Source organism: Anolis carolinensis, chromosome 1 (genome assembly GCF_035594765.1).
Source record: "Anolis carolinensis isolate JA03-04 chromosome 1, rAnoCar3.1.pri, whole genome shotgun sequence".
Taxonomy (NCBI): domain Eukaryota; kingdom Metazoa; phylum Chordata; class Lepidosauria; order Squamata; family Dactyloidae; genus Anolis; species Anolis carolinensis.
The window spans coordinates 194343146-194356620 of record NC_085841.1 but is presented as its reverse complement, the minus strand read 5'-3'; positions in this window follow the sequence as shown (position 1 = coordinate 194356620).

Genomic DNA, 13475 nt, shown 5'->3' with positions numbered 1-13475 from the left:
AAATGTGCTTGTCTGGCTTCAGATTAGAATTCCTATGGTATTTGTTTAACCACCTAAATATTTATCTTGCATAATGACTGTGACCACCATCCCATAGTGTTAGGTGTACTTAAGATTATTTGATTTTCAGTGAACTCAAACACACTTAGCTGTTGGTTTGTGGCCTTTGTTTTCCTCATTTAGTTAAAGCAAAGTTTCTTTATTTGGTGACATACTTTGCAGTGCGTTTTCTACAGTAGGAACAGTAATCATTCATCATTTAAGCCACTCTTGCTATTAACCCACCACAGTAGTAACAGTGCAACATTGTGTTTTAGAGGCTTGTGCAGTCGGATACAAAAATAGAAGCTTGGTTCCTGTCCGAGTGCCTAAATACCCTGAAGGTACCAGATCATCTCTAATCTCAGAAACTAAGCAGGGTTATCCCAGGTTTGTACATGGATGGGAGACCAGCAATGGTTGCCAGGTTCTGTAGGCTATATTTCAGAAGAAAGTACTGCCAAAACCACCTTTGAGTATTCCATGTCTCAAAAACTCCTATGGTATTCATGAGGTCAGCATACGTTGACAGATAACTTGAAGGTACATACAGAGAAGTCTTTATTATACCTTGGTTCTCTAGCATAATTTGGTTTGAGCTTTTCCTGTATCTGGTCGTCTAAAACTTTCATTGCTTATAGTCAAATATATTCAAAATATATGATGCAAAATTATATTTACATTTACTAAAAGTAAAAAGATACAGTAAAGAAAAAGAGGATTTAAAAACTAGATTCATAAACAGTGGCAAAATAGAGAAATCCCAGACTATTTTACAAATGTTATGTTGCAAGAAAGAGGTTAACTACACCACTAGGGTGAAAATTAACATCTGCAAAACATTGCATCTTTTCTGTAATGGGTAAATGCCTACTTAGGCCAAAACATGGTAGAAATAGAAGAATTTATTGTTCACATATTCCATATTTCCTTCTATTACTCCCAGAACTGCCTGGTCAAAATGATCTTCTCGTTTTCTGCAATGTCATAGTTTGAAATTAATAGTGAAGTGGCAGGATATGAGAAGAGAATTTGGAACAGCTCATGAAGAATAAGCTGCAGTAATGAAATATTCCTTGTACTTCCTAGCAAAGTGCACTGTTCACTTTGTGCTGTGATTTTTGAGGAGATGTGTAAGCTGCTCATTTCACCCACTGCTTTGATTGACGCTGTGTTTGTATTTTGGTTGTTGGCAAATATTTATGGGTTTTGTAAACTACCTTGGGGACAGAGGCAAAGAGTAATAATTTATTTTCAGAAAAGAATAAAATGACGTCCTTCCAGCTCACTATATGGATTATCTTTTCAAACACAAAAGCAGTGTAACATTAACTTTTAACTGCTGGAAAAGCATCCTTTTGTGCATTCGATATGCTCAGAAATCCGTTGCACTATAGTTCCAAACATTCCAGGTGTTTGATTAGCCCATAAAGCCATTACATGCATTTTTCAGCCGCCTTACTCTGACATACAGAGTTTAAGAAGCAAAACTTCCTTCTTCTGGTAGTTTTCATCACTTCCATCAAGAATTTGGTTGACACATTCCCTGGCATTTGAAAGACCGTCTTCAGTGGAGCTTGGGGCCAATTTCAGGTTCTTGCACCATCTGGGCCTGGAAGAAATTTTTTAACTGCTCGACTTTTTAACAGATTGTCTTCAATCACAGTTCATAATCACTCAAATAGCAAGAGACAGTTTGTGCTGGACTGAGATAGACAAAATCCTGCAAGTTTAGAAAATTTTCACTGAATACCCCACCTGAATGGAAGATGGCAGATCTTGATTATGGTGGCTGGCTACTGTGTTGATTGAAGAGTCATCCTCTCATAATACATTGCCTTCTTTCTCCCTCAATTAACTAGAGTCTCTAAATAGTCCACACAATCGAGAATTAGCTGGATTGAATTATTTTCTCACTTCTAGATCTCATGGTTTTACCTTCAAGTAAAACCACCACTTTGATGTTAACTTGCATACCTGGACACTGAATAGAATGGAAAACCAACTTTGTTTTTTGTTTTTATTTTTTAATATTTTATTTTTGATACATCACAACAATTAACTATTTTTGCCATACATAACTTATTTCAGTATACATTGTTCCAAAGGTAACTATTCCTTAAATGACATTTTAAACAGTCCTTAGAAATGTATCACCCTCCACCCCCGCCCTCCCCCCATACCCCCCACCCCCCTGGAACAGCCATTCAAAATATTGTCAATACATCAGTTTAATCGTGTGGAACACCTGGTTCAGGGTGCTGTATCGTTCATCTCCATCTATTTTGTCGATTAGCACAGTCCATTTCCTTAACCAGTCTTGATTCTTTTCGGCTATTTGTATATATTTTTTTCTTTTGAATGATGAAGTCGTTAATTATATATTCTGATATATAAGCCCACCAGGTTTCTACATCCCATTTTGTATCGTCCCTTCATCCTCGGGCTATCGTGGCTTGTATTGTGGCTGTCATATATTTTAGAATCTCTGTCCAATTATTGTTATCTTCCTTTACCTTTACTGTGAGAGACATGTATCTAGCTTTGTCCCATATTAATTCTTTCCCTATTATTTCTTCCATTATTTTTCTATAAAAGTTCCGAATTTTTCTACAGTCCCACCACATGTAGGAAAATGTACCCATTTCCCCACAGTTGTGCCAACACTTATTTGAAGTGTTTCCCATTATGTGTGCTACTTGGAGTGGGGTTCTGTACCATTTGGATATTATTTTCCTTTGGGTTTCTTTAATCCTTATATGTTTAATTTTATGAATATTGTCAATCCAAGACCCAATTAATTTCTCAGTAAAGTTTTTTTTTCCTGAAAAACCCCCATTGTTTTTTGTTGAGCTACTACTAACAAATGCAACCAGTGATTGTCCAGTACTGTCTGCTCCAACAATCCCCATTCGTCTTAATAAACAACCATACAGCCTCATGTCTTGTCACCTGACCTGTGACATTTGTGAGTTTGTGCATAAAATTTAGCTTTTCAGGTGATAGCAAGTAGCAACCCCTTCCTTTCATTTGACATGGCAACCCATTTGTGACTTTTGCATGGGTTTTAAAACAAAGAGATGTGTGTGTTTGATGGCAGGGCTTACTTCCAAAATAAGTGAGGGGGGGGGGGGTTGATGCTTTGATATTCCTTTGGGAAGGCAGAAGCCAAAATGAGAAGCAGGCAAAACCACAACAGGTAAAGAAATAATAAAAAAACAAAACCTGAAGAACTAAGATGTATAGCTCTGGGGGGAAAGCCACAAACCTATATATTTATTAACTCTAGTATAATTAATTGACAGCTGAACCACAAGATTCTTCTGCTTTTGTATGTTAATATTTAATTATATAGACTGAATTTATAAGGAGTAAGCATAAAAAACCCTATTTCCATGAGGCAAATACTTTTAGTTCTGGGTTTGTTTTTGTGATGTGTATTTGGCTCTACTGCTTTAAAAAGTAGAGTTTCCTAATTTAGCTAAGTAAATTGTGGTTTTATTTTTATTTTTTTTAAACTTATATACACAGATGAATACTGTGAAAAACTGCAATGAAAAACATTCATTAGAAAAATAAAAGTCTTATAAAAAGAGCTCTAGGGAAACACTTGAAGATAAGTGATTGAGACTAAAATTAATGACCTAATTTAAAATGCATTTGTAGAATAGACTGTTATAGAGAGTTACATGCTGCGTCCACCCCCAACCCCCAGCTCCCCCTTCAATATCAGCCAAGCAAGAGTTGGGATTTTTCTCCAACTTATTTGTACATGGAATTAAGTTGATGAGTAGTTAATCACTTCTTTCTGCATTGATAAATACATTTTGCACATAGACAAATATAAACTTTATGGATTTTTTCTTTGATGCGTGAACACGAAATACTACTAAAATTGACACTTACTGTAGTAGAATCATACAAAATGAAAAATGACCAGAAAAGGGAAAGTGTAGAAAAGATAATTAACAATTAACATAATAGAAAAACAAATATAAAATTAGAGTTTGAAAGCACTTTTTATTGTCGAAATCACTGCTTCTTAAACTGTGGGTCCCAGCCACAAATGGGGTCCACTTAGTTCAATGTTAGTGTACCAGAAAAATTGGCAACAATAAAACAAATCTGAACATCAGCTAGTGGCTGTTTTAGACATTGATATGAATCTGTTGTGCAGTGTTTACAGTGAACTCTGCAGAAGATGCCTTAGCTTTACTTCATAAAAAGCAAAATTAGCCTGTTCAGTATGTCTTGCAAATGCAGATTTATTATCAATAAATCTTTGATTTTATACCTATTTTAGATGCCAGGGGTCATGTAAAAATTTCTCAGGCTAAAAGAAGTTGCAAGTGAAAAAGCTTAAGAAGCCCTGGTCTAAATGATGCTCTTATGAATTGTGGCGCTTTGCAGATTACATCCTCATCTACATCCTTAAAAGGGATACTAATTTTAAAACATTTCGGTTTGACCTTAAACTAAAAATTCCTTTCGATATGTCATGTTTTCCATCATTACAACAATTAAATGGGAAGAATCTGGGATTTGTTAAAGGTTTCTAGTTGTTGGGAAAAAAATATTTCCATTCATCAGCAAATGGTCTTCCCGCTGTAATTGGTAACAATGGATGCATGTAAAGCCTTTCTGCACTTTCGCTTGCCAAAGGCAGGAAACAGCAGATAATGGGAGTTTCTTTCGACGTTTATATCCAATCAAACTGACAGCAGGATAGTGCATGCAGGATATTGTAAACCAGTGGTTCTCAACCTGGGGTCCTCAGATGTTTTGGCCTTCAACACCCAGAAATCCTAATAGCTGATAAACTCGCTGGGATTTCTGGGAGTTGTAGGCAAAAAAACCAGGCCTACACCAACAGGCATAGATCAAAAGTGGCATTATAGATTTATCTGCTTAATTGGAGCATGAAATATGGTACAGTATAGCATATAAAGTGGGATGCGCAGGGCGGGAGGAACAACATGCAATCTGAAACTTGGTTTGATTTGATATGTACTGATAACAGGTTTAAGCTTTATTTTATGTGGAACAACACAGAAACATGGAGAGCTGGCAGTTTCAGACAAAATGTGTCACAAGGTCAAGCAGGGCTTGCAAGCCATGCGTAGTACACTAGACAAACTTTTGCAACACAGTATGATCCCCATATCGATTTGGTTGTCAGGAGTGACTTGAATAACTGCAAGTCACTTCTAGTGTGAGAGAATTGGCCATCTGCAAGTACGTTGCCCAGAGGACACCCAGATGTTAGATGTTTTACCATCCTGTGAGAGGCTTCTCTCATGTCCCTGCATGGGAAGCTGGAGCTGACAGATGGGAGCTCACCCCACTCCCAGATTCAATCCGCTGACCTTTCAGTCAGCAGTCCTGCCAACACAAGGGTCACTGGGTAATATATTCCAAAATTTGTCGTAGGAACAAGAAACTGGATAACAGTGAACCCTATTGAACTAGACCGACCCACAGGGTCACACTGGAGAACCTAAAACTGGAGAACCTTAAGAGACATGTCCTCTAGGCATTTCCTAGGTCTTCCAGCACAACTTTGTGATAACATCTGGCAGGAACATATCATAGAATCACTTGGAGGACCTAGAAAACTCCTGGAGATGGCATATATTGCTGAATGCAGGTAAGTGAAACCCCAGTTACTGGTCCCACGGGTATGGGTGTTGTACTGTATAATGTAATTAGCTACACTAACTTCAGGCTGGTAACCGAGACTAAATCTGGAATTAGGTATGAGGGCAAGTGGCCAATGCTATATAAATCCAGGGTTTCAAATGGCTCTCAACTTTACAGTTGATTCTCTTCCCAACCATAGTTCCTATTTCTGCTGACCCTCATTAAAATCACTTTTCAAGACCCCGAAGCCAAGGCTTTCCCAGAGAGACTTGTCAATCTTTCTCCCTTTAACAGACAGCTGTGGTCGCCTAAAACTCATGTGTACTAAAGCAGAGACCTGGAACGTAGCATTAGAAGCCTCTTCTCCATTCCCAGAGCAGGTGCACAAGTTCTTCCCTAATGGAGGAAAGAATTTGGTCTTGTTTTCCTCAAGTTAAGTACTGACATTGCATCTGGAGGTGTCAAGAAAGCATTCCCAGGGTTTAAAGTTTCAAACTCTACAAATGTTAGTTCTACCTAAAAAATAAAATAGGGACAAAATGTATTTTACCAGTAATACAATCAAAATATTTAAGAGTAATCAGACATATGTATCGCATTTCTTCCATTCCCAAACATCATATATTGTAAGACACATCCTAATTTCAATACTGCCACCACCAACAAAAATCCGTAAGATACAACTGCGATTCCAAGACACACCCCATTTTTAGAGTTTTTTATATAGGAAAAAAGTGTGTCTCAGAATTGAAGAAATCCAGTACATAGCAAGTGTCTTGTTTATAGTGTCGCCATAAGTAGAAGTCAGTTAATAACAGAAGATGACGATAGCACAAATTCATTAAATCATTTAAAATCATTGGCAACATTTGTTCTTTCCTAGAGAATGAAACAGTTTCAGATTTTATTTCATTAATGGGCCTTCTCACCTACATTTTCTCTATTTTCCAAGTAACAAATGACACACATTTCCATTCCATACCCTTTCCTTGTATGGTTTGCTAGATGGCCAATATATTTTTATCATGTATTATTGAATATATAGACGAATTGGGGTGGAGAGAAAAACACTGAATTTTTCATAAAACTAAACCATTCTGATACTAAAGTTAGGGCACAGAGCATATTATATCTTGTCTCCGACCATAGATAACAAACACCTTGCTAAAAACACTATGATAACATAAAACAGACTTTTCACATGATGCAAGTTGGAATTGATTTCAGAAACACATAGATGTAACTCAAGATATAAATATCTGAGTAGAAAAAGTCTTTTTAGCTAGTCTGTTATGTATATGTATGTTAATATACTGATTTGTGAGCATCTGTATACACATTTAAAAAAAAAGATAAATAATTTAAAATTCAACTGAAACTGAACTCACTTCCTGGCAGAAATGATTACATGATTATCTCCCACCATCCAATATGGGCTACTTCCAACTCCAATGCAAAGTCACCTGTTGGGAATGGCCATGGGAGGAAAAAAAAAAACTGTAATTCATGGGTATGTTTGACCAGAATGTGTGATAAAAAGCACTTTGTGCTCTCTGTGAATGCACACCTGTGCAGTGCAATTCAGAATCCTCTCGAACAGTGGTTCTCAACCTGGGATCCCCAGATGTTTTTGGTCCACAACTCCTAGAAGTCCCAGCCAGTTTACCAGCTGTTAGAGTTTCTGGGAGTTGAAGGCCAAAGACATCCAATATGTATTGGGTGGGCGAAAGAGCCAGTTGGGATACGAATAATCTCAAATGCTGTATGTCAGGATAGCAGCTAATACAAGGTGACTGAGTACAATTTTTTTGCTTATGTAAAAGGCCTTTACAGCACAACTGTCAGCATTCCTGCCCACTGACCATTGTGCCTTGAGCAAATATTGAAGTACAAAGCATCTGAAGTACTTGGGTTTGGAAATGCTATTCAGAAGGATGCCAGTAGAAATCTGGGAAAGATAGTGTCTGTGATAGGCAATATTTTGGACTTTTGGGTGTGATTCAATCTTCACATTGACGAAAATGGAGAGCAACTAAGCATGTTCACAAACATGTTTCATATTGCAGAAATCTGTGTCATTTAGCTTCCATTTGAACTCTGAATCAGCTTTGTTGACCCACTATTTAGAAGAAGGGTTTTGCTGGAGTGGCAAGGACAGATCAGTATGTGGTTGAAGTTGAATTCATTATTCTTCTATACTAAGCTAGAGATAATTAAGGTGAGCTGAAGTTTGTTTAGAAACTGCCAAGGTGTTAGCCAGAGTACAAATTGACACTGTCCCTTTGCTGTGTTGACTCTGCATTACTAGTAGAAAGCACTTACTGTGGAACTAATGTAAACAGATGAGTTAAGTATACACTAGGAGTTGATATACATGGTGAAAAGGGCCATTTAACCACAATTTAGAGGCCAGCATGATTATTTTTAAAAAGGCTGAAGGGATTCAGCTGGTAGAGATGACTTCCAGAGTAGGATATATCAATATGGTAAGATCATCTATTTATTATTTGTCTATATATCTATTTAGGGGGCCCTGGTGGCACAGTGTGTTAAAGCACTGAGCTGCTGAACTTGCGGACTGAAAGGTCCCAGGTTCAAATCCTGGGAGCAGAATGAGCGCCTGCTGTTAGCCCCAGCTCCTGCCAATCTAGCAGTTTGAAAACATGCAAATGCGAGTAGATCAATAGGTGGGCCTGATGGATAATCAAATGGGGAAGAAGTATGGAAAAAATGTTATGAGACATGATCACTGCAGCAAGATGACAGTATATACAGAAGTGGGAAAGTACAGCAACACCAACGATTGAGAACTGGTTGCTGAAATTGACAGACCTGGACAAATCAATAACGTTGATCAGGTAATTCATTTTTCAAAGAAAGAATAATAATATGGTAAATTAAAATTCAAATTTAAATGTTGATTTTGATCATTAGATTTGGTAAAGCAGTAGAAGTATATGAATGGTAGTCATAATCAGAGACATTATTTTATATAATTATGCATATATTCATTGCTAGGAAAGTTGGAAGTCAAATATACATTCTTTTTTTTTTACTATTTATCATTGTTCTTTGACTTAAAATTGCTGGAAGAAATATTAACAATCAGATATGCAGATGATACCATTTTGATGGCTGAAAGTGAGAAGGATCTGAGGAGTTTTATAACCAAGGTGAAAGAAGAAAGTGCAAAAACTGGTTGCAATTAAACATCAAGAAAACTAAGATTATGGCAAGCAGACTGATTGGTAACTGGCAAACAGAGGGAGAAAATATGGGGGCAGTGACAGACTTTGTATTTCTAGGCACAAAGATCACTGCAGATGCAGACTGCAGCCAGGAAATCAGAAGATGTTTACTCTTTGGGAGGAGAGCAATGGCCAACCTTGATAAAATAGTGAAGAGCAGAGACATCACACTGGCAACGAAGGTCCACATAGTTAAAGCAATTGTATTCCCCATAGTAACCTATGGATGCGAGAGCTGGACCATAAAGAAGGCTGAGCGAAGGAGGATCGACGCTTTTGAACTGTGGTGTTGGAGGAAAATCCTGAGAGTGCCTTGGACCACAAGAAGATCCAACCAGTCCATCCTCCAAGAAATAATGCCCGACTGCTCACTGGAGGAAAGGATATTAGAGGCAAAGATGAAGTACTTTGGCCACATCATGAGAAGATAGGAAAGCATGGAGAAGATAGTGATGCTGGGAAAAATGGAAGGAAAAAGGAAGAGGGGTTGACCAAGGGCAAGATGGATGGATAGTGTCCTTGAAGTGACTGGCTTGACCTTGAAGGAACTGGAGGCTGTGACAGCCAACAGGGAGCTCTGCCGTGGGCTGGTCCATGAGGTCATGAAGAGTCAGAAGATATAAAACGAATAAACAACAACAAATTTTTCTTTCTTTGTTATCTTTTCTGTTTTGTTTATCCATATCTGTATATCTGATTTTTTTATTGTATTGGAAAACGCTTAATAAAAAATATTCCTCGGTGAACTTTACTTGGCCAGATGAGGTAAGGAGAGTTTCTGCGAGATGTGGATGAAGTTTGGGAAGCAGCTCTTACTTGTGAAAGGAAAAGAAGATAATCATAACAAGTGGGTGGGCTTTGTTCTCTCATAAGTACTTGATATTTGCACAAGTTAACACTTCAGGAGCAGAGTTACTTTTTTATGACAGGTCTCAGACTCTTCTGAGGATTCTGGAACTTATCATCAAAAATGTAACTTGTCCAAACTCTGTCGAAGAACCATCAAGCCTGCGGCTGCTTCCATATTACCAGGATCAGATGTCAAACCCAATGGAGAAGCATCTTGATTCTCGTCTTTAGAAGAAGTTTGACCTGGCCACAGTGGTCCATGCCTTAGTTACCTCTAGATTGGACTATTGCAATGCTCTCTAGATGGAGCTGCCCTTGAAGACGGCCTGGAAACTACAACGGTCCAACGATCGGCAGCCAGACTGCTAACTGGAGCAAATTACAGGGAGCGGTCAACCGCCCGGTTTAAGGAGCTCCATTGGCTGCCGATCATTTTCTGGTCCCAATTCAATTTGCATGTTATCACCTACAAAGCCCTGAATGGTTTGGGACCCGCCTACCTTCACAGCCGTGTTTCCCCCTATGAACCTGCACGATCTCCGATCATCTGGGGAGGCCCTTTTCTCATTTCCACCTACAACACATGTGCGGCTTGTTGGGATGAGGGAGAGGGCCTTTTCTGTAGTGGCCCCCCCAACTTTGGAATCTCCTTCCCAGGAAGATTGGGCAAGCACTCACCCTGTCAGCCTCTAGGAAAGAGTTAAAAATCTGGCTCTTCTAGTGCGCCTTTGAATAATCAGTTACCACGCCAAACCTCACCTAAACGAAATTCTGCTCCTTTTTGGACATAACCCCACTCCAAGGAGCCCCGGTGGCGAAGTGTGTTAAAGCACTGAGCTGCTGAACTTGCAGACTGAAAGGTCCCAGGTTCAAATCCCAGGAGCGGAGTGAGCGCCCGCTGTTAGCTCCAGCTTCTGCCAACCTAGCAGTTCGAAAACATGCCAGATGTGAGTAGATCAATAGGTTTTGCTCCGGCGGGAAGGTAACGGCGCTCCATGCAGTCATGCCGGCCACATGACCTTGGAGGTGTCTACGGACAACTCCGGCTCTTTGGCTTAGAAATGGAGATGAGCACCAACCCCCAGAGTCGGTCACGACTGGACCTAACGTCAAGGGAAACCTTTACCTTTACCTACCCCACTCCAGATCTCTTAGAGAATATTTCAGCACTTTGTTCATTTACGCTCCCTAATGATATAATAATATATATCTTTGCACCTTTGTCTAGACCGCCCTCCCGTTTTATTCACTTTGCCATTAAATGGTGGTCTTTGCATTTCATCATTTTATTATGTTATTGTTTTATTATTGTACTATATTGCATTATTATGGTTTTAGTGTATTTATCTTTTCTGTTTGAAAATGTTGTCTATATATGTACTTTATTTTGTTTATTGTTTGTTCTTTGGGCTTGGCCTCCTGTTAGCCGCCCCGAGTCCCTGCGGGGAGGCCGGATAGAAAAATAAAGTATTATTATTCCAATCTTTGCCATTAATAAATATCAGGGAATTGGATTCAACATTGTTTTTGCAAAACAGGGCTTGCCATCATAAAATAGTGTAGAGTAAGGTAAAGGTAAAGATTTTCTCCTGATGTTACGTCTAGTCGTGTCTGACTCTGGGGGTTGGTGCTCATTTCCATTTCTAAGCCAAAGAGCCAGCATTGTCCATAGACTCCTCCAAAGTAATGTTGTCGGCATGACTTCATGGAGCACCGTTACCTTTCTGCCAGAGCAAAACCTATTAATCTACTCACATTGCCATATTTTCGAACTGCTAGGTTGGCAGAAGCTGGAGTGAACAGCAGGAGCTCACCCCGCTCCCTGGATTTGAACTGTCAACCTTTCGGTCAGCAAGATCGGCAGATCAGCGGTTTAACCCGCTGCACCACCCAGGGCTCATAAAAACTTGTAAAATCACAACTGCCATGATTCTACAGCACTGAGCCATGGCAGTTAAATAACAGCTTTCATCCCACCCCAAGAAGAGGCAATGGGTGCTGCCTGCACTTAGGAGAAAGGCGCCAGGCAGATAATCCCAAGACGCCTTCTACACTGCCATATAATCCACATTATCTGCTTTGAAATGGATTATATGAGTCTATACTGACGTATAATCCAGTTCAAAGCAGATAACTTGGATTTTGTATGGCAGTGTAGAAGGGGCCCTGGTTTTCTCTCAGCTGAGACACAAGAAGCGAGAGAAAACAAAGGCAAAGTCTTGCCGGAGGCAGAGAGCAAGGGTGATTTCCTGTCAGCGCTCCTTTTCTTGGAGGAAAGCCTCAACATCTCTTCTTCACAACTTGAAAAAGTTCGTTTTTCCTTTTACTACAATCCCTTGAACCTCAATACACCAATGGCCTTGACTGCCTGGGTTATAGGTGTGTTTGGGGAGTTGTATTTGTTTACAGACACATGTACACACATTTCCAAGAGGACAGAATTCAAAGCCACAGCTGATCCTGTGGTAGCATTCCTAGTGGCATAAACCTTATTATTTCTAGTGGCGTAAACCTTTCTAGACTTAAGGCTGCATTTGAAGAGGTAGACTTCAATCAAAGAAAACTGATGCTACGAAAGGGTGAAGAGGAGGTAGAAAAATATGTGTGAGAAAGAATGAGAGGGGGCCTGCTTTCTATTTTCTCCCGTCAATTAAAGGCATCTGGAGTGCCCTTTCGCCACTCTGAAGCGAGTTATCTTGACTCAGTTTCTTTCCCTCTTGCACATTCACACGGGAGAGAAAAGATGTAGTTTATTTTCTTGCCGAAAGCTGTATAATTTCAGACAGAAAAGAGTTTGGAACAAAAGCTATAGACAAATGAAGCGGAAACAGAAAAAGATGGTGGCGATTACAGAGAGAAGGTTGCTTCATCCTATGGAAGACCCCAAAGTGAGTGGAACAAGTCTTGGGCAGGTTTGTCAATTTCTTGCCTTTCGGATCTATTTGTTCACCTTCCTGCCTTTCAGATATATTTCTTGACCTTCCAGCCTTTCAGATATATTTCTTCTCCTTTCTCCCTTTCAGATACAGTAGAGTCTCACTTATCCAAGGCCGGAAGAATCTTGGATAAATGAATATCTTGGATAATAAAAAGGGATTAAGGAAAAGCCTATTAAACATCAAATTAGGTTATGATTTTACAAATTAAGTACCAAAACATCATGTTATAAAACCAATTTGACAGAAAAAGTAGTTCAATACGCAGTAATGTTATGTTGTAATTACTGTATTTACGAATTTAGCACCTAAATATCATGATATATTGAAAACATTGACTACAAAAATGCCTTGGATAACCCAGAACCTTGGATAAGCGAGTCTTGGATAAGTGAGACTCTACTGTATATATTTTTTCGCATTCCTGCCTTTCGAAAACAAGCTGGCCCAAAAGTCCCAAAGCCGTCGTTTATATATAAAATTACAGCCTGCGTATGTTTGTGCACACAGAACTCGAAAACTAGTCAGTCGATCAGCATGAAATTTTGACACAACATGACATACCAACACGTGCGTATTTTAATAATGGATTAGGGGAGAGAAAACCACGGATGTTGGGATATGCAGTACTTTCATTCACTTCCCACAGACCACTGCGATTTGCAGTACCTTCACCCGAATCAGACCACTGCAACCACCACAAATGACAGACCTGGACCATATTTGGCAGACAAACACCCCATTACCCACTTCACGTCTTGGT